Here is a 22,480-nt window from a genome sequence, read left to right on the forward strand (position 1 = left end):
ACCTCTTTTTTTTTTTCAGATGCTGTCTGAGTTCCTAGGCATTTGCAGACAATTTCTACTGTTGATTACAGTGCTCTGAATTAATTATTTGGCTGTAGTGCATTTTTTAAACAAACTTGTTTAGTTTACAACAAATGGTAAAAAGTTGGTAAAGCAATATTCAAGTATTCCTTTTGTCTTCTATTTCTTATTCATTCCTTGTTCCCTAGGCTTACAAATTACTTTATATCCCGAAACAAATGCCCTAGTGTACAGAGCCATTGCTGTCGCTGCAGTGAGACCTGGATTGAGTATCCGTGACAGGAGAGCACTAGAGAAATTCCACCAGCAATGCTTTTGTCACATTCTCCACATTGAATATTCGAACTTTCAACCAAGTGTTAGCACTCTAGCCATTCCTGCAAGTATTCAGGTAAATTTTTGAAAAATATACTCATGCGATGTTATTGCCAAATTCAGTCCCTAGTTGATCTTGAGAAGGTGGTGGTGGGATGTCTTCTTGAACCACTGCTGTTCATTTTGTGTGGTTAGATCTGCATGTCACTTGAGAGAGAGTTCCCAAGTTTTGACCCAGTGACACTGAAGGAATGACATTATATTTCCCAGTCAGGATAGTGAGTGGCTTGGAGGTAAACTTGCAACTGGTGATGTTTTCATGTATTTTCTGCCCTTGACAACCTAGATTGTAGTGGTTGTTGGTTTGGAAAGTGCTTTGTATGTAGGTTTGATGAATTTTTGCATTGCTAGGTCCTTCACAATTCCTCTTGTGAGTGAATGTTTGTGCTGTGTGCCAAGCCAGTGGGCAAAGTCTGAAGTCTTCGCTTGACGAAGGAGCAGTGCTGTGAAAACATTTGATTTCAAATAAACTTGTTGGATTATAACGCCGTGTTATGTGACTTCCTGACTCTGTTCACACCAGTCTAGCACCAGCACCTCCACATCATGGCAGTCCAGTGGATTGCATTGTCCTGGATGGTGTCAAGCTTTGAGTGTTTTTGAGGCTGCACTCATCCAGGCAAATGAGTGTTCCATCACACTCCCAGACTTGCACCTTGTAAATGATGGACAGGCTTCAGGGAATCAGGAAATCCGTTACCTGTTTCAGGATTCCTACCTCTGACTTGCTGTTATAGTCACACTATTTATGTTACGAACCTAGGTCAGTTTTTGAGAGTTGATTATGGGGAATTCAGAGGTGCCATTGAATGGCAAGGGCTCATGGTTAAGTTTTCTTGTGGCAGATGGTAATTTCCTGGTACTTGTGTGGTGCAAATGTTATTTGCCACTTGTCAACCCAGGCCTGGATATTGTATAAATGAAGAAGGGTTCCACCAGAAACCTCGACTTCAACACCTCCTGATGTTGTCTGGCTTGCTGTGTTCTTCCAGCCTCCTGCCTGTCTACTATTGTATAAATGATGCATGTTCACATGGACTGTTTAAGTATCTGATGAATTGCACAATATTCAGCACCATTCACAATCATCCATGAGCATCCTGACTTCTAACCTTATGATGGAAGAAGGTCATTGGCGAAGCATCTAAAGATGGTTCGGGCCAAGAACTCTCCTCTACGGAACCCCTGCAGAGATGTCCTGCAAAAACAACTGGATACTGTGTCCAGATGGCTGAAGAGCACCTTTCCCATGTCCTGTGTTGTGAACTGTCAAAAGATTAGGATTTCAGGAGAGGACCAACAGTACGTGACAAAGACTCTCTGATGTTCTCTTGATGGTCAACAGAATTTGACAATGAACTGAGAAGCTTGCTCCTAGTTGTTCAGATTGACAATCTTTTCATCATGTGTCATCACATTTTCAGTCCAAATGCCTTCGAGGCAGGAAAGGAAGTGGTTCCTGTAGTCTGGATCTCACTCATGGGATATCCTGCCCTCCCTATCCAAAAATTGGCAAGATGAGAATTGGTTCAGTCATGTGAAGATTTACAGGAGGAACTTGTAACATAAGTAGGTTCTATTTGAATCAAGAACAAGCCAGTGACATTTCCAACTTTTCTCAGTTCTGATGAATATCATTAAACAAAGTTAACTCTGTTTCTATTTCTACTGATGCTCAGTGTATCCAGCATCTTATTATTTTTATTTCTGGTTTCCATTGTCTACAATATTCTGCTTTTCAAGTAAACTGGACTTGAATGTAACCCATTATTCTCCTTTTTACAGAGAGCCTTAGACAGCATTTTCACAGTACTTGTTTAAACATTTATTGTCAAAAGATTATATAGTATTTCACTTAAGCCAGTATCCTTTAAAGTGCCAAGATACTTTTGGCATGGTTCTCTTAACTATTTTAATTGCTTCCAGCTTTATCACTAATTAGTGACAATCCATATTTCACATCAACTCCAGACACAAACTTTAGTTTGGATGGACTTGCACAGCACTCCGTGCATGTGTGTATGCACTTCCATTTCAGTTTTGTGAACATTTGGTCACACATTTATGTTGCTACTTAATAAAATTCTGAAATGTCCTTCCTAACATCATGACTGTTGTACCTATAATCCTAAACCAAGTAGACTGCAACTCACCAACCCCTTCTCAAGGGCAATTATAGATATACAATAAATGCTGGTACAGCCAGCTGATGCCCATATCCCAATAATGAATTTTTAAAATGCAGAGATGTGAGTGTTACAGGACTGAATAGCGGGATTTTATTTCCATGTATAATATTGCTGGTGCTGGAAATCTAATACAAAAGAAAATGTTGGAAAATGTTTTTTTTTCCTCTATAGACACTTGAACCAGAACTGAGTTAATATTTTCAAATTGGTGAATGTCAGAACAGGAAAAAGTGAGAGAAGTGCCAATGCAAAAATAGTGAAAGGAATGAGGTTAGAAATTTCAAAAGAAAAGGTCTGCAGTCTGGAAGGCTTTGGTTATCACAATTGCCTTTCTTCTTTCTATCTATTGTAATTGTGAACATTTCTGGTAAATTGCTGGTTAATCTTATGCACACTAAGGATAATAAGCCCAGTATCTCTTCCGTCTCACCACATAACTGAAATCCCTCATCACTGAGTCATTGTGGTAAATGTTAACTGCATCCTCTTCAAAATCTTGACATCCGTCCTGAAATGTGGTGGCCTGAGCTATATTGTACTTGAACTGATATCTCACCAGTGGTGGGTTTTGGGCACTTGTTTTCCCTCAATTAGGTGATTGAAAAATTTCTTTTTATCTGGTTTCACATGCAGTAAAGGATTTCCAACTACCACCCATTCCATTTATGAGTGTGAGTTGTTTCCTTGTGAAAAAGTAGCCTATATAGGCTGCAGGCATTCAGTTGTGATGCTGTTCAATAAGTTTACGTTTTCAGGTTGCCAGAAACATAAATAATCAGTTTCAAGTTAGGCGCAATATATCAAACAAAGTGCTTTTGTTTCATTTGGCTTTGAAAGTATTGCTTACTATGTTAATACTTCTATCTATAAAAGATGGTAGAAAGCAAAAATTATAACATTTAAAATTGGATCGGTAAGCAATAAGGAACTATATAGGCAAAAGGGCAAGCAGATAGCTTCAATTTAAATCCTGTGAATCTGATTGTAAATTCTTTGATTCCAACTATCCTTCATGTTAGATTTAGTCTCCTGTAATTTTCTTGCTTTGAGTAAAGCACAATATTTTTATCACTGAATTGAATTTAAAATTGACAGAAGAAATTTAGTAATACATTCAGGCCATTGACCAGGCACTAACTTAAATTGTAGTTTGAAAAACTGAACCATCCCTATACGTTTTGCCAGTTGGCTAATATTGGTGTGTACTGTAAATGTTTCTCAAAACTTCATTGTATGTCATGATTTGGTCACTCCCAATTGGAATCTTGCATGGATATCACATAATTTCAGTTTGGTTGCTCAGTTGACCAGAAAAAAATTGGAACTAACTGATATGGTAGACAAAAGATTTCTAATATCAAAGTAGTTTCGAACCTTTTAAGTGTTTAATACCAACTTGGTTTTCTTGGCAAATTTGTTAAGAAAGACATAAATCTAACCGTAGGAAAAAGTGATAGCTGAGCAATAGTTTTGTGTCAGCGATTGCAATTTCTCCATTATTTCTTTCCCTGTGATCAGTGCAACAGATTTACTTTCATTCTTGAAGCAAGAAAATTATTTGCAGAATGAGCTATCTTTCTCATTTCTGATCCCAAATGTCTCATTCTTGTTGTTGAGTGAATATTGCTGCATTTGAAAATTCTACTACAGGCAGCTTTTGTAACTTTCTGTCCAAGTTTCCCAGAAAAAGTTTCCAAGAGATTTTGAAAAAGCCTTTTGAGAAATTTTGTACGAGCTATGATTTCACTCCTGTTTTACATTATGATGCTGTTTCTTTGAACTCCTTAAGTGATCGAGTATTTTAAATTTAAAAATAGTTTAAATTTACAGTTTGGTGATTTTTTTTTGACACAGGTTTCCATTTAAGTTCTTCATTTCAGTTTTTCCCCCATTTTCCTCTTCCCTAGTCTTTCTCGGGATGCACGGCCAGCATCTATAATCTATTTTCATTGACCCTGAGAAGGTGACGTTTCTTTCTCATAGCATGATACAATCAAGTAGCTTTTTGTTCCACTTCAAAGGCCAGTGAAAAGTCAACCTTGTTGATGTGAAGACTGAAATTAGGATTGGCCAGGGTAGAGTTTTCTTTTCCTCATCGACACAAATGAACCAGTTGATCGTGTTATGACAAACTTCATGGTCACTTTTGCTGAACCCACTATGTTGTTTCCACATTTAAAAAAAATCTTAACTCAGTTTCTGCTGTGATGGTGTATGAGTTCATGTACTCTGGGCTTAGTGGAGTCCTATAGTCTACTAAGCCAGTCCCATCACTCTATTCTGTCGATTTCTCAAAGCATGCTTTTGAGAGGAGCTGTAGCCTCTTAATATTTTCAGGAGAAAGAGCATTAAAATTTAGCATCTGAAGGAAAATAGTTTGGGAGGAATCTGGAAGCATTGACAGCAGAAGAACACTATGTTATATGATTTACTGCCACCAAAGTGAGAATTAAAGCACCTTCATACCTCAACTCAAAAGAGTTGGCTGAACAGTTATCTACATACATTGTAAATGCATCTGGTATATATTGGCTCAGTCATCTTAAATTCCAAACACCCCTGAATCTGTTTTGTTTTGCTGTTTTCCTACCTATATGCTGGTATTGATTTTCTTGTTCACAACGTCAGTAATATCTTCAGTAAAACAACAGTATGTTATGAAACTCTCTGCTGTGTTGCCACTGAAGTACAGGATCTTCAGGTTTTCTATGTGACTGTATTTCAGAAATTTTGGAATAATGCTGGTTTCAATTCCTGAAGTATAATGTGAGATAATCCTTGTCCTAATGAACCAATAGATAGGTACTCAACATGTTAGATACAAGCGTATGGCAAACGATTATAGCATACCAAAGGTTTAGTTATGGATTTCAAGACTGGAGACATCCAGTCTGAGGATAACCACTTAAAAAAAAATGAATGTTGATCTTTTTGGTTGATTGAAAACTAGCTTGATAGGAACTTAACCTTTTGAACTATCCCATATAGCTGTGATTAAGAAGATTCAGATCCCAGGTGTGATGCCCAGTTTCTACTGACTTCAGCCACCTGTCTGAGACAGCCATGATTGAAAGGTGTAAAGTAACCAGACTTTTTGTATCTGAATATTAACTGTGTGTTTCCTACTGGACAATACTTGTGTCCGTTTGGGTGCCATGATGTGGAGGAGCTGCTATTGGACTGGGGTGGACAAAGTTTAAAAATCACACAACACCCAGGTTATAGTTCAACAGGTTTATTTGCAAGCACTAGCTTTTGGAGCACTGCTCCTTCAATGCTCCTAGCTGTGGAGTAGGACCAAAGGACTCAGAATTTACTGCAAAAGATCAGTGTCATGCACCTGCAATGATGTATTGAACAAACCTAGATTGCTGTTAAGTCTTTCATCTTTTAGAATGGGTTGCAGGTTTCGGTTCATTAATATGTAAAGCCCAGAACTACTTTTAAGTCAAATTCACGAGATAGCTTAAGGTTTTAGAACAAAAAGGTGACATCTCAGCTCAGATGCATTGTCTGAGCTGAGATGTCACCATTTTTTGTATATAAAACCTTAAGTTACCTTGCTAATTAGATTTAAAAGAAGTTCCGGGGTTACATAACTAATGAACCGAAACCTGCAACCCATTCTAAAAGATGAAAGACTTAACGGCAATCTAGGTTTGTTCAATACATCATTGCAGGTGCATGACATTGTGATCTTTTGCGATTAAATTGAGTCTTATGATCCTGTTCCACAGCTACCTGATGAAGGAGCAGTGCTCCAAAAGCTATTGCTTACAAATAAACCTGTTGGACTATAACCCAGGTATTGTGATTTTCATATCGGGTGAACAAGGACTTGGCTCTGATTAGCAAGATTCAGCTAACTTCATAATATTCGCCATCTTGTTTATGTATGAAAAATCAGTTACATACGTGATACTCAAATAGCAACTAACTTGTATTTAGTGCTATTAGATAAGTAAAAGTTTTGTATCATGAACTTTTTTGAAGCACACATTAAACCACTCAATACATCACATCTATGCCTGTTCAAGAGAGCAATTGACTTGGTACTTTCCCGGTCCTTTAGAAAAATAGAAACACATTTCTAATCCTCTCAATTTAAAATCAATTGCAATTTATTCTTTCTGTACTATTTCCACCAGCACGTTATGTAGTCTAACATGTAAAACATTCATCTTTTGCCTTTTTCTTTATTTCACAATGAACTTTTAAATGATGCCCCCTACTTAGCAATGCAATCAGTGGAAATAGTTTTTCCTATACTTTGAAAATTATGAGGAGATTTGATAATCAGCTCTGTAAAGTCTTTTAACCTTGCCTGGAATCATGAAAAAGAGCTGTCTTTTTTTCTACTTTCTCTTCATAGCTAAAGTCTTTCATGACTGAACTTCCAAATAAGTTGTCGTCTTCTCCATGGCCTTGACCCCTTTTGCAATTGCCTCCTCATTATTCATCATCAGTGACTGTGTGTCATAGCTTGAGTGGCATACCAGATCATATGCTATGTTTACCCTCTATTAAGACAATGGAGTGAATGAAATCAAATAGTCGATATGAAGACTTTGCAATAATAAAAGAAAACATGGAATTTGAAGGTGATATAAGAATCTGTAATTTATTTTCTTCATCATTTCAACTGCAGTTAAACTAGTGGTTTAAATTATTTGGCTTGGCAAGAAACTTTTAAAGCTTGATGAATTGCATTGCCCAAAAGTCTTTTTAAATACTGTAATTGAGAATTACAGTACTCAAACTCACTTAGGAAATTAATCATTTTATATTTAATTAAAATGAAATTAATAACTTTATCTGTTTTTACTGTCTGTCTGTGGAAGAGAACACCACAGTCCTTTTATAATGCACACATATATAAGAAATATAAACTGGCGTGAAGAAATTGACTGAAGTGCTGCATGGTGTTGACTGACTCTCGTGAGGTGAAATGTTGATCAAGCAGGCTGCTTTTATCCTTTTTAATGGTGTTGAGCTTCCTTTTTGTTTTTCAGCAGTGCTTGTGCATGCGAGTGGACAGTATTCCAATTTATTCTTAACATGTACCATGGTAAATGCTTGAGTGTTTGGGTGGATCAGCTTTTCCACCACGTGCTAGCAGAAGTAAAGAATATGTTAAAATGAACACTTCTGAATTATTTACTGTGGACTAGCTTTGGTGAAGCCTGTCAAATTCACTTTGAGGTTGCCACTGTTTTTTCTACATCAGAATGTTTTACTGCCAGTCGCTTTTCTGTAAAGAATCTTCATGGCATTGTTGTCACTTGCAGACTTGACTTCAGGAGTATTTATACAAAGTAAAGCTCTCTGCAAATGGCTTACTATGAGGACATAATCAGAAACTTACCTCCGATAGTACAGGCAATAGCTGTAAGTCCTCTTTCTGTTCATGATAAGCATTTACGTGTCAAATTATTGTGTTGACATTATTTTTAAGTACACTATTTGTGCCATCAACCAAGGCAGAAAATGAACCTGTTTGAATTGATTTTACACGGTATGAATGAGGCTTGAGATTATACTTTGCTGTTCGTTTGAAATCTGTGTTTGAATTCTCCCTGCATCTGCCAGTGGCCTGCTGGGGCCTTTTACTTAACTCTTTTGCTGCAAATTGAGGAAAGCACCTTTCTGGGCATGGATCTGAATACGTGATACAACTGCTTAATGAGGTACTGTTGTTCCATGGTGAGCAATTAAGAGTAATGTTTCCCATCTCTGCTTGAAATGCCTTGAATTTTGAGAGCATAGATAGAGGAACTGAAAAAGATCAGATGCTTAAATATGATAAATTGCTACCTGTATAATTGATAAGTGGGGTTTTGAATTATCTGATTATCTTGAAGACTGTTCACTATTGATGAGTAGGAGCCATGGTTTTTCCAATTGGTAACTTATTGCATAGCAGAAGGTAGTGAAATGTCCTTACATCATCCCAGTCTGAGAAAGAACTTTCTAACTTGCTTTGCGTTTCTTTTCGAGGTCTGCAGGAGGATTGGAATTTTTTTAACGTAGGTAAACTATATTGATTTATACATGTCAACTTTGTGACACACTCTTCTTTTCCCCTCCACATATTGTCAATACCACTTTCAACTACTCCAAAGCATTGAATAATGCAAATGCTAGGTGATTTTTGGTGGCAATTCCGATCTAGTACATAGATTGATATTCAGTCCCTTTACAACTGCAGGAATTAAGCGTCTGGATTACTGAGGAAGGGTGTGGATTTTGAGGCTGTGCTGTTTTTTTGAGGACCTGAGTAAACAAACAGGGCCTGTACATTGCTGACCGCCTGAATCATTGACATTTGCTATTTATCCTGATTTAGCTTGCTGTTTGTTGAGATTCCATAAAGCTGTTTATGAATCATTACGCTGTTGTGGTTTGAAAATGGAAAAGCCAGCTAGTTTTATTTTCAATATTTTGCACTCAGTGTATCTTGATGCTGTTACAGGGATATGTCAATACAGGGCTGTATGGAATGCTCTGCTCCAGAGGGCAGTGGAGGCCCAGTCTCTGGATTCATTTAAGAAAGAATTGGATAGAGCTCTCAAGGATAGTGGGATCAAGGGTTATGGAGATAAGGCAGGAACAGGATACTGATTAAGGATGATCAACCATGATCATATTGAATGGTAGTGCAGGCTTGAAGGGCAGAATGGCCTACTCCTGCACCTATTATCTATTGTCTTTTGCAAATGTATTCTAAGTTAGGTGTATTGATGTAAAGGGATGGTTGCAAATTAGAATTGGACAGTGAGGCTCCACCTGCCTTTTGTCTCCTGGAATTGCAACCAAAGGGTCACATATAAACTGAAACAAATGTGAGCAAGTGAAGTTGGGGGTTTGGTTACTTTAAATTTCTGTGTGCTATTTATCTATTTGTCAGGGTATGATCATAGCATTGTCATGCCCTGAGCTGGAATGCCCACAGCTTTTGATTTGTTGTCCCAAAAGGGAACAGGAAAGTCCTAATCACAACATGATTTCAGCTTCTATTTCCTTATGTTAATTTTTGGGAGGAGACAATAAACTGTTTATAAATCTTTCCAATGAGCTTCCATTTGCTTTTCCTAAATTAGCCATTAATCTGACAAGGATTCTAATGGATAGGTGAAGTCAAAATATTAACCATCACTTTGGGATGTTGACAAATTTGTTTTTATTTCAGACCTCCAGCATTCATTTTTTCAAATACGTATCTCTGCTTGTTTTAATTGTTAGAAGGCTGAAAGCAAAGCAGGTACTTGATATAGTGACCTTTTGACTTATTATTGGGTGGGAATATGTGTTGACAAAGCAGTGTTCTCAGTATCCTGATCTCTTGTTCTCCTTCCTGTAATGATGAGATCGATACAGCTTTGCAAGCCCATTATAGCTACAACAGCTACCATACATTGAGAGACTACTGGCACTCTGGAGAATTCTAGCAGCAACTAAATAGAATGCATCTTGAAAGACTGTCTCTGATATTCTCACATCTACTGGAAATGTGCAGTGGTACCTTGGATTAATGTATGCTGTCGTCTCTTGTGTCTCTTCCTTTAATAAATTTTTAGGAGCATTCATATAATTTATTAATCATCAAAACTAAAGTCCTTGTTAGTATGATCTTAATAGGAGTTTGATAATAATTTTGCAGTTCAGACCGATCTGGTGATGTAATTTAGAAAGATAGATTGGGTTGTATTTTTCTAGGTGAATATAAGTTACTTTAGTTCTGGTGCTGTGTGGTGTAAACATTGAAATATAATTTTTCTGGCAGCGTTGTCAGCTAAAAGCACTTCTGCATGTTGTGAATGTTATTTATTGAAGCACTTCAACTCTCAATGGTTTCTCAGCAGTTTTAATTTTCTCTTCTAATGCGGTAATTCTCTTGAACTGCCTACTAAGGTTTGATCCTACTCAAGTGAGATGTATCTGCTGCCTAACATTGGCTGCTGTCTTTCTTTGCAGTACAAAGTATTGATTAGCCGCTTACTGCAGCTCCTCCTTTCTGATAGAGTACATATCCTTAATCTTCTATGTATATTCAGTACTAAATTATGCATTGCTGTGTATATTGGACTCTTTTTAGGACATTTCTTGAACTTGGTGACTCAATTTCTTCCAGTATTTCTCACCCCAGATAACTCTGTACCATCAAGGTAATTTTATAGCCACATGCTCCTGTAGTTGCATAAACAGTTCTGCAGTCCTGTCTGGGCTTTCAGAGCAATTGGCACTGGCATTTTCTTAATTGTGAGACATAGTTTTTGACACCTGGAGCCGCAAAAAGAACAAATGTTCACGAGTTGTATTTGTTACCTCCATGACAGGAAAAATATATTGCTGATGGGTAATTAATCACAGCTGCTGAATAGCTTAGAGCAGGAAATGTAGTTGCTTATGCCTTCACATCAGTCTTCAAATGACCATTAGTGACAGTGATAATGCCTCTGAAAGTCAGAGGTCTATTCTAGTTGCGCTTCAATCCCACCTTGTCTCCTTTTATATGCTGTGCCAGCTTAGAATAAATGCAGCATGCAGTGGCATTATCTGCAATTAGTCATAGAGATGTACAGCATGAAAACAGACTTTTCAGTCCATCTCATTCATGCTGACCAGATATCCCAACCCAATCTAGTCCCACCTACAGCCCCCGCCCATATCTCTCCAAACCCTTCCTATTCATATACCCATCCAGATGCCATGTTTTTTGTAAATATATTGATTAGCAGGAAAAAAATTTTTGCCTTTTAAAAAATAAAGTTATTGAAAATATAACAAATGCCAGTATAATAAAGAAAAACGCAAATTACAATACAGCTACTGTCTACTCACTACTAACCTACCCTAACCTACAAAACACAACCTAACACTGTGCAAAACACCACCAATAAATAAGTGACTAATAAAACAAAAAAACAAAAGAACACTCAAAAACACAATATAGCAATGCTTGGCGCAAAGCTCCCAAATAAAAGGACAGGAGCGTTTTTTGTATACCTGTATTAACTCTGGAGATCCTCCCCCTCCCGGGCCCAGGGCTCAGCAAACCTAACCGTTATGGTTAAACAAACACCATAATTAAAATAAAAGACAAATCTGTGAAGAAATAATTCAAAAGGGGCTGCCATGTCTTATAAAAAGGTTTGTTGTGTAGTGCACCATATTTGTGAAAAAATCCAAGGGATTGTGCTCCATAATTAATTTCCGCCATCCCAGCAAGCCCAGTGGATTCTCAGACACCCAATTCATCAGAATATTCTTCCATGCACAATAAGTAAGAATATTGAGTAATTTCTTCCCATGCCAGTCTAAAGATAAATTTGGTCAACCTATGAGGAGAAATATCAGGTCTACTTTTAACTTTGGTCCTCAATACCGTCCCTATTCTCCTGCCACAGCACTCCAATAAACACTGCCTCTGGATATGTCACAGGCTCAATGGGTAAGAATATCTACACTTATTTTACACTTGGGACACACTGAAGATGCCTGTTTTTAAACTTTGCCACATGGTCCAGTACCAGATGAACCCTATGCACAACTTCTAACTGCATAGCGCATGTCCTATTACAGATTGAGATCTTTCGCACATTCTCCCATATGTCCTCCCATCTTTCAGAAGAGATCTCCACTCCTAGCTTTTGCTCCCAGACCTCACATAACCAGTTAATATCCTGCCAGGCCCTGCCACCCAGGAGGCGATAGAGGACACTAACCAAGAGGGTGCTTGTGGAACGTAGCAACAACCTCTCGGTATCAGGCTTATAGGGCTTGGTGAGAAGCGTAGTCGTCTTCTGGATGAAATCCCTAACCTGAAAAAACCAGAAAAGGTCTCTGCTGGGTAGCCCGTATTTGCGGCTCCATTGCTCAAAAGACATCATAACCTCCCTGTCAAACAAGTCTCCCAAACTGGAGAGTCCTCTCGCTGCCCATAGTTTGAACCCTGAGTCCATCGTCCCTGGTCGGAACCTTGGCATACCATCTATGGGAGTAAGTGACAAAGTCTTGGATAAGCAACCCTCACTCTGACGCATTGTCCTCCATGCCTTGACCGTACTAATTATCATGGAGTTCTGGTGGTGGTCCATAACTGTCCTCATCTTATCCGTGAACAACACATTACTAAGAGGACACTTTGCCTGGGAGGCCTTGATATCCGCCATATTGAGCCGGATTGTTATTTGCCCAATCGCGCGCACAGGACAGCAGGGAACTTAATTGATACCTCCTGATGTCTGGGAAATCAGCTCCTCCCCCTCCTTGAGGCAACGGCAATTTAGAAAGTTTGATGAGGGACCGTCATGATACCAGACGAAGGAACCAAACCACCCCATAAGTGTCTGCAGCGTTGACCTGGGAAACATTATAGGGAGCATATGCATGGGATAAAGCAAATGAGGAAGGACATTAATCTTAATGAGGGCTATTCGGCCCAACCACGAAATTGGAAGAGCTTCCCATCTCTGAAGATCCTGCCTAATATTGTCAAGCAAGTGAGCAAAATTAGTCTGAAATAACCGATCAAACATAGGGGTAATAAAAATGCCTAGGTATCGGAACCCCACCTGTGACCACTTAAAAAGGCCACCTTCAACCTCTGGCACTTCCTTGATCTTCCCCAAAGGCATAGCCTCTGATTTTGCAAAGTTGATCCTTATATCCTGAAAAAGCCCCAACTGAAATTAATACGTTATATCAAATGTGGTACGGAGGTGATCTGGCCTTGATTTAAAAACAGAAAGACATCATCCGCATACAGTGTAATCTTGTGTACCCTCGATCCCACTTCCGGAATGGTTATGTGAACATTCTGACGAACGGCCTCTGCCAGCGACTCTTATCACTAACGTAAACAACAACGGTGAAAGGGGGCAGCCATGACGACTACCCCGTCAATCCTGAAGTTCCCAGACTTCAGCCTGTTGGTGAAGACTGTGGTCAGAGGGTGGCAATATAAAACGTCAACCCACCAAGCAAAGACCCCACCCAACCCAAACCGCTCTAAGACGTAAAAGAGATAAGGCCATTCCACCTGGTCAAATGCTTTCTCTGCATCTAAGGAAATCAACACCTGAATCTGACATACTTGGATCATATTCAGCAACTTTCTTATATTATTAAAAGACCTACGGCCATTTATAAAACCTGTTTGGTCCTTTTTAGCAATATGAGGCAACGCCTTTTCCAATCTCAGCACCAAGATCTTAGACAGAATCTTGAAATCTGAATTTAATAGAGAGATGGGCTTGTATGAGGTACGATCCTCAGGAACCTTCCCCTTCTTAAGAATTAAGGAAATATTAGCTTCTCTCAAAGATGGTGGTAAGCATTCATACATATAGGAGTGATTTGTCAATCTCCAACATCGGCCCTGACAGAATCCCTATAAACTCCGTATAAAACTCATCCGGGAGACCAGAGTGGGAAAGCGCCTGGCCCTGATGAAGTTGCCTAGCTGCCTCCTGTATTTCCTGAACTGTCAAAGGGGCACTAAGGAGAGAGGCCTGTTCCAAGGTTACTCCTGGAAGGTCCAGGTTCTTAAAAAAAAAAGCCTCCATTTTAGCAATCCTGTCTTCGCAACCTTTAGATCGATACATTAAGAATAAAAACTTCAAAAAGTCTCATTAATCCATTTGGCATTGTATATAAGGACCCTGCGCTGTCTCTAATGGCAGTAATGGATTAGGAAGCACGCTTTTTCCTCATCAGATATGCTAAATATTTCCCTGGAAGAGCACAGCAGTTCAGGCAGCATCCAAGTAGCTTCGAAATCGGCGTTTCGGGCAAAAATCCCTGATGAAGGGCTTTTGCCCGAAACGTCGATTTCGAAGCTACTTGGATGCTGCCTGAACTGCTGTGCTCTTCCAGCACCACTAATCCGGAATCTGGTTTCCAGCAGTCATTGTTTTTACCTAAATATTTCCCTGGCCTGTCCCCATACTCGAACAGCCTTTGTCAAGCAAAAGCAAATTCTTCCTTTTGCAGTTTGTGTAAGTATTGAATTCGAGGCAGTCTAGAGGGCCATGATCCACTGCAGCTTGGTCACCGAAGGCAGCGCAAAATGTGCCGACTCAGCAGTTTTCACCCACGTTTAAAATAGACGCTGCTGTTCCCCCTTCTGTTGTTTCCGGCTAGCTGAATAGGAAATAGCTAATCCCCTAGCAAAGGTCTCCCATAGCATAGACTGACTACTAGCCATGCCTGAGTTGATAGTCAAGAACCCCTGAAACTCCTTCAAAACATATTCCACAATTTGGAATCCTTAAGGAGAAAAGGATCCAGGCGCCAGCGCCGCAAACCTAGCCCCTCACTCTTGGCCTTAATCTCCAAATATACTGCTGTGATCAGAGATAGCTATGTTCCCAATTTTTCAACCCATGATCGAATGCAGAAGGATCGAGAGAGTCCGTAAAAGATTAATACCCATGTGACATTTATGTGGATTTGAAAAAAAAAAGGTGAAGTCCCTGCTGGTAGGGTGAAGACATCTCCAGATATCCACCAGCCCCAACTCCTCACATAAGTCAGTCACCTGCTTGGCCTGTGAAGACATCATTGGGAGCCCACTCGGCATTCTGACCATGTCTGATCCAAAAGACAATTAAAATCACCCCCCCCCCCCAATAATAATGCGGCAGAGGACAGTAGACATTTAAAATACCATAGTCCTCCCCATGTATCAGGGCCTTAAGTATCACAAACTGCCCTTGCTCATCTTTCACCCGTTCCAATAACGTGAATGGAAGATTTTTCTGCATAAGTACCATGACTCCCCTACTTTTTAGTCGTAAAGGATGAAGCAAATTCCTGATCATAACCCCCCCCCCCCCCCCCCCCCCCCCCCCCCCCCCCCCACATTGTAGCTTCAGGTGTTCCCCAGCATCAAGATGGGTTTCCTGCAACAGAGCGATATCAACCCTCTTAAGGCTAAAAAGCACTTTTTTCCTTTTAACAGGTGAATGACTTCCCTTGATGTTCCGGCTGCACCATTTAACAAGATAGGAGGCATGGGATAGAGGGAATTTTGGCCAATTGGATAGAAAACTGGCTAAATGGTCGAAGTCAGAGAGTGGTGGTAGATGGTAAATATTCAGCCTGGAGCCCAGTTACAAGTGGAGTTCCGCAGGGATCAGTTCTGGGTCCTCTGCTGTTTGTAATTTTTATTAATGACTTGGATGATGAAGTCGAAGGGTGGGTCAGTAAATTCGCAGATGATACGAAGATAGGTGGAGTTGTGGACAGTGAGGAGGGCATTTGTCGTTTGCAAAGGGACTTCGATATGATGCAGAGTTGGGCTGAGGAGTGGCCGATGGAGTTCAACCCTGCCAAGTGTGAGGTTGTCCATTTTGGAAGCGCAAATAAGAATGCAGAATACAGGGTTAATGGTAGGGTTCTTAGTCAGGTGGAGGAACAGAGGGATCTTGGGGTCTATGTACATAGATCTTTGAAAGTTGCCACTCAGGTGGATAGAGTTTGTAAGAAGGCCTATGGTGTATTATCGTTCATTAGCAGAGGGATTGAATTCAAGAGTCGTGAGGTGATGTTGCAGCTGTACAGGACCTTGGTTAGGCCACATTTGGAGTACTGTGTGCATTTCTGGTCGCCTCCCTTTAGGAAAGATGTGGAAGCGTTGGAGAGGGTGCAGAGAAGAATTACCAGGATGTTGCCTGGAATGGAGAATAGGTCGTACGAGGATAGGTTGAGAGTTCTTGGCCTTTTCTTGTTGGAACGGCGAAGGATGAGGGGTGACTTGATAGAGGTTTATAAGATGATCAGAGGAATAGATAGAGTAGACAGTCAGAAACTTTTCCCCTGGGTACAACAGAGTGTTACAAGGGGACATAAATTTAAGGTGAAGGGTGGAAGGTATAGGGGAGATGTCAGGGGTGGGTTCTTTACCCAGAGAGTGGTGGGGGCATGGAATGCGCTGCCCGTGGGAGTGGTAGAGTCAGAATCATTGGCGACCTTTTAAGCGGCATTTGAATAGGTACATGGATGGGTGCTTAATCTAGGATAGAAGTTCGGCACAACATCGTGGGCTGAAGGGCCTGTTCTGTGCTGTATTGTTCTATGTTCTATGTTCTATACTTAGCCATATCTCCTTTCAGACACCCTTGAGCCCCCAGGAGGGAGAACCCTGATTACAATGTACCAAGCACAAGTAAATAAAGACTCAAAAAGTTGCAGAATTGTGTATACAAAACTACTCTACCAGAATTAAAAACAACTATTGCTATCAAAAAACTACAAAGAAAACCAACTACAAATGGAAGACTCATTCTCTCTCTTTTTCCCCCCCCCCCCCCCCAGCTGCCACCCATAGGGGGCACTCACCCTACCCATCCCCTCCACGTTCTACCTCTGAGCCAGTTCTGTATCCAAATGGCTAGTTCTCCCTGTATTCCATGAGATCTAACCTTGCTAACCAGATTCCCATGGGGAACCTTGTCAAATGCATTACTCAAGTCCATATACCTCTGCCCTCATCAATCCTCTTTACTACTTCTTCAAAAAAGTTCAAGTATGGTTCCAGATACCAAAGTTGGGGAATGCCATTACTTTAAATAAACTGTTTGTTAAATCAAGACTTTGTGTAATAAGCTTGTCTACGATGACCGTAGCACCTTTTAGAAAAATCCCTATGAAACGCCAGGAAAACAAACCATTCAGGACTTGTATCTTTGTTGCGGAAATGGCAGTCTGTCCCTTTTAGTTTCGAAGCCTCTTCAACAATCAAACCTACACCTGTGTCCCTCTTCGCAGCCAGCATTGCCATGCATTGTGGATTTGCTTACACTGCTCTTGCCAATAGGTGTCATCAACTGCACTTAATTTTCAACACCGCACATGTGATGATTATCATTGCTTCTAGAGTAGTGTGGGGTTTTGGAAAAAGGAGTGAGGTCCAGTACTGCTTTTAAGATGATGGGTGTTGGACTTGTGATCTCTGACTTAGTCCACCCAACACCAGGTTATAGTCTAACAGATTTATTTAAAAGTACAAGCCTTTAGAGCACTGCTCCTTCGTCAGGTAGCTAATGAGGCAGGTACATATGACACAGAATTTATAGTAAAAGATCAAAGTGTCATACAACTGATGCGATGTATTAGACAAACTTGGATGGCTGTTAAATCTTTAAACACTTAGAATGGGGATGCAGATTTCAATTGATCGATCTTTAAAGTTTCTTTCAAGTCACAGCCCTGAGATAGCTTCAGGTTTTATCAGTGGATTTAAAAAAAAGTTAGATCTCAGCTCAGACAGTGAGTGAGAGGTGTGAGGTTAGAGTCTATCTGTATTCCAACCTGGAGTCAGACTGGTTTTGAGAATAGATTCTTAGTGTGGAAATAGGCCCTTCGGCCCAACAAGTCCACGCCGACCCTCAGAGTAACCCATCCAGACCCATTTCCCTCTGACTAATGCACCTAACACTTTGGGCAATTTAACATAGCCAATTCACCTGACCCACACATCTTTGGACTGTGGGAGGAATGTAGGAATTTACTTAAAAGAAATTCCGGGATTTACATGTTAATCAGTCGAAATCTACAGCCCCATTCGAAGTGACTGAAGACATAACAGCCTCCTAGCTTTGTCTAATATATCACATCACTTGTATGACACTTTGATCTTATACTTATAAATTCTTGTGTTCTGTGTACCTGCCCCACTAGCTATCTGATGAAGAGTGGCAGTCTGAAAGCTTGTCCTTTCAAATAAACCTGTTGGACTATAACCTGATGTGTGATTTCTGTTTTTAATGTGGTGCGGCCGTATGTGCTGGTTGGCTGGCAGAGACTAAAGATTTTAAAAGAGAGGAATGAAGGATGGAATAAAGTGGAGATTTTTGGAAAGTGCCAGAGGAAATAGAAGCAGAAACCAAAAGTGGTTTGGTGATCTAGCTGCATCGCTATTTTACTAGGGGAAGTGGAAAGTATAACCACCGTAGAGGCGTCAGGTGAGGCAGGGTCGTGCCACTTGAGGGTCAACTTTGTGTCAAAACTATAATGCCAATACACTACCTCACAAGGTAAATGATGGAAAAAGTCTTTTGCATGTACATTCAGAAAATAAAGAGAGGCGTAATGATGGACAGAGTAAATAGATATAGAAGAGGTTTTTAAGGTTAGGCCCTAGTAGACATAATCTGTAAAAGGGTCGAAAAATGTGGCGCTGAAAAATCGCAGCAGGTCAGGCAGCATCCGAGAAGCAGGAGAGTCAACATTTTAGGCATGAAACACGAAACGGCAACTCTCCTGCTCCTCTGATACTGCCTGACTTGCTGTGCTTTTCTAGTGCTGCGCTTTGCGACTCTGATACTCCACCATCTGCAGTCCTCACTTTCTCTCGATCTGTAGAAGGGGCAGAGGGAGAAGGATAGGGCATTTAGGGTTGCATTAAGTGCTTTCGTGAGCCCTTCGGAAAATGCTTTGAGAGTACTCCATTAATGAAGGTCCAGAATCCCAAAGAGTGGGCAACATTTGGGTGGGGCAAGGATATGAATGAAGGCTGTGTGGTTTATAATTAGCCTTTAAGACATGGTCTGTATTCTGACTTGCATAATAAATTATTTATATCTAATTTGAGTTGCAAACAATTCAGAACACCAAAATAAGGTTTTTTTTTGCATAGTTGGATAGACCTAATTATGGCAATATCAATTGTACTCCCTGTGTAATGGCTGACCCTAACTATCTGAAGTCTACATGTGTTAGTTGTTATTTATAGGTCCTGTTCGGGTTTGTTTAACTAATTGCCAAGAGCAAAATATTGAATGACAAATCAAATAATGTAAGCAAAATCTGAACCGCTTGGCTGGGAAATTCTTCGCATACTTGACCTGGGAAATTGTTGTTAAATTCTAACCTGGGGACAAAAGTACTGATTTAAGGCCTTGGGTAAATGACTAAATGATGCAGTTCGATCTGTGAAAAATTATTCCTACAAAAATCAAATAGAATAAATAATCAGCAGTTTGGAAAAAATATACTGTTGACAGATTGAGAGGTAGATTTGAGATTCCAATAAGGTTAGTATGCAGGAAGAGGTTAGAAGACAATCCAATTGCACTTCAGCGGGTATTTTCAGGTGGTTTTATACTAATGCCTGCTGCCGGGAACTGTGTTATAAGACATCTGTTGCTAGCGTGGTTATTATCAAGAGGGGGACCTCTCTTCGATGTCTGACATCCTGTCTTTTCCTGGATTCCAGCCGCAGCAGTAGATTGTATTCACCATCTATGTGTAACTTTGTGGTTAAGGTTAGGTTTCAGACGTATTCCCCACTTGACCATTATCATCTAGCTGGGGATCAACCATTTTTCAATTAAAAGTACAGGAGGGCATGTCAGGTGCAGAACCAAACATATGCCATAATTGGGAAAGTGAGGACTGCAGATGCTGGAGATCAGAGTCGCAAAGTGTGGCACTGGAAAAACACAGCAAGTCAGGCAGCACCCAAGGAGCAGGAGCTTTGCTGTTTCGGGTTTCATGCCTGAAACGTTGACTTGGCAGCATCCGAGGAGCAGGAGAATCGATGTTTCGAGCATAAGCTCTTCTTCAGGAATGAGGCTTGTGGGCCAAGGGGGCAGAGAGATAAATGGGAGGAGAGCTTGGTTGTGGTGGGAGGGGTGCAAATTAGCTGAGAATGTGATAGCTAGGTGAAGGTGATAGGTCGGAGAGGAGGGTAGAGCAGATAGGTGGGAAAGAAGATGGACAGGTTAAGAGGTGTGAGCCTTGTGAAATTACAGCACAGAACTGCATATATCCCAAACAGCATAAGCAACATACGAAACACAGAACTACATGCCACTACAACCAATGGATCAGATCTAAGCTCTACATCTTTGCTATGTACAGCTATGAATTGTGATGAGCAATTAAACAGGAGGAGGCTCAACCAATGTCCTCCTTGTGTGATGAGGGAACCGGCAGTGAAAAAGGAGAGTCTGAAGCACTTCTGCCCATTTTCAACCAGAAGTACCATGTGGATCCATTGTGACACCTTACTAATATCCCCAGCAGTCCTTAGCCAGTTCAATTCACTCCATGACATATCAAGAAATGACTGGAAGTGCTGGATTCTGCAAAGGCTATGGGTCCTGAAAACATTCCAGTGATAGTACTTTAGGCTTTATGCTTCAAAACTAGTTGCGCTCCTGGCCAAGCTGTTATAGCTACAGTACTGGGCATCTACCTGAGAATGCAGAGAAATGCTAGGTAATACCCTACACACAGAAAGGAAGGATAAATCAAACTTAGCCAATTACTGCCATATCTGTCTGCACTCTTCAGAAAAATAGTGAAGGATATTGTCAACAATGCTATCAAGTGGCACTTGCATACATCCGTAACTAACTCAGTTTCGCTATGGGTTCTGTCAAGATCACTTGGTTTCTGACCTAATGACAGCTTTGATTTAGAAATTGATAGAAGGACTGAACTCAAAAAATGAAGTGAGACAGAACTTGACTCTAAGGAGCCCTAGCAAAACCAAAGTTATTGGGCATTTAGGGGCATGTGGCTTTCCAGTAGTTGCAATCCTATTTAGCACATAGGAAGATTAGCAGTGGTTGTTGGAGGGCAGTCTTAAGTATCAAAGCATTGCTGCAGGAGTTCTTCAGAGTAATGTCCATGGCCCAAATATCTTCAGCTGCTTCATCTACCTCTTAGTCTTAGGGGTTGTTTCCTGATGATTGCACGATGGTCAGCACGACTTGCAACTTGTCAGATAGCAAAGCATGTTTGTATGTGGGAAGTCCTGGACAATGTCCAGGCATTGACTGCTAAATGGCAAGTAACATAGTTCTTGCGAGTGACTATCTCCGAAAAGAATTGGTCCAACCATCTGTTTTGACATTCCATCACTGAATAATCTATTACTAACATTGTGAGAGTTCCCTATGACCAGCCACAAACAGACTATAGATAAACAGGAGGCTAGAAGACCACAACAAGCCTGGCAACATCAGAAGGTGGAGAAGCCAATGTTTCAGGTGTCAACCCTTCTTCAGGGTTAATGCATTGACCTCTCCAAACCATCCTGACTTAAAACTGTATTGCTGTTCCTTAGCTGTCAACGGTTTTACTCTTGAAACTTTCTCCCTAACAGCACTGGGTGTACCTACATCATTTTAACTTCAGTGGTTATGCAGGATGGTTCATGGTGAATAATGCTGGTCTAGCCACTGCCACCCACTTCTGTGATGGAACAAAAATAGGTATGGCACCTTCTTCCTCTGAGACCTGACAAGCTCAGTCATCCCTGTTCATATATTACACGAGAGGAGGTTTGCATTACCTATTATTTTAAGAGTCAAAGCAATTGAGACAAAATGATTGAGACTCTGCTACCAATGTAAGCAAATCCAAGGAAGTGGTCATTCCATTCAGGAGGAAGAATGGATGACATCCCCCTGTCTGTATCAGTGGTGCTGAGGTGGAGATGATTTGAGATGTTCAAGTTCCTAGGAGGTAGATATCACCTACAATCTGTCCTAGTTCATCCATGTTGATCCCACAGTCAAGAAAGCACACACATGCCTTACTTCCTCAGAAGGCTAAGGAAATTCAGCATGTCCACAGTGACTCTTACTAATTTATATTGATGCACCATAGAAGCCATCCTATCTGGATACATCACAGCTTGGTAATGCAATTGCTCTGCCCAAGACCACAAGAAAGTGAGATGTGAACCCAGCCCAGTCCATCACAAACCAGCCTCCCTTCCATGGGCTCTGTCTGTACTTCCTGCTGCTTCAGGAAAGCAGCTAATGTAATCAAAGACACCTCCCATCCCAGTTTTACTCTCTTCCATCCTCTTTCATCAGGTAGAAGATTCAAGAGTTTGAAAACATGTACCAACAGATTTAAGAACAGCTTCTTTT

At 40.5% G+C, this 22,480-nt stretch overlaps 1 protein-coding gene across 10 annotated transcripts in view; it reads left to right on the forward strand.

Annotated features, from left to right (window-relative positions):
* The window catches only part of LOC140481858 (NEDD8-conjugating enzyme UBE2F), a 366,423-nt gene that overhangs the window by 45,165 nt on the left and 298,778 nt on the right, over nucleotides 1-22,480 (forward strand). Inside the window, exon 1 of one of the 10 annotated variants that reach the window (XM_072578428.1) lies at nucleotides 393-412. The exons of the other annotated variants lie outside the window; for them this stretch is intronic. The gene's annotated coding sequence lies outside the window, so the exon portion shown is untranslated. Of the gene's footprint in view, nucleotides 1-392; nucleotides 413-22,480 lie in introns of those variants that run through there. 10 annotated transcript variants of the gene reach the window in all.

This window comes from Chiloscyllium punctatum, chromosome 10, assembly GCF_047496795.1.
Source record: "Chiloscyllium punctatum isolate Juve2018m chromosome 10, sChiPun1.3, whole genome shotgun sequence".
NCBI lineage: Eukaryota > Metazoa > Chordata > Chondrichthyes > Orectolobiformes > Hemiscylliidae > Chiloscyllium > Chiloscyllium punctatum.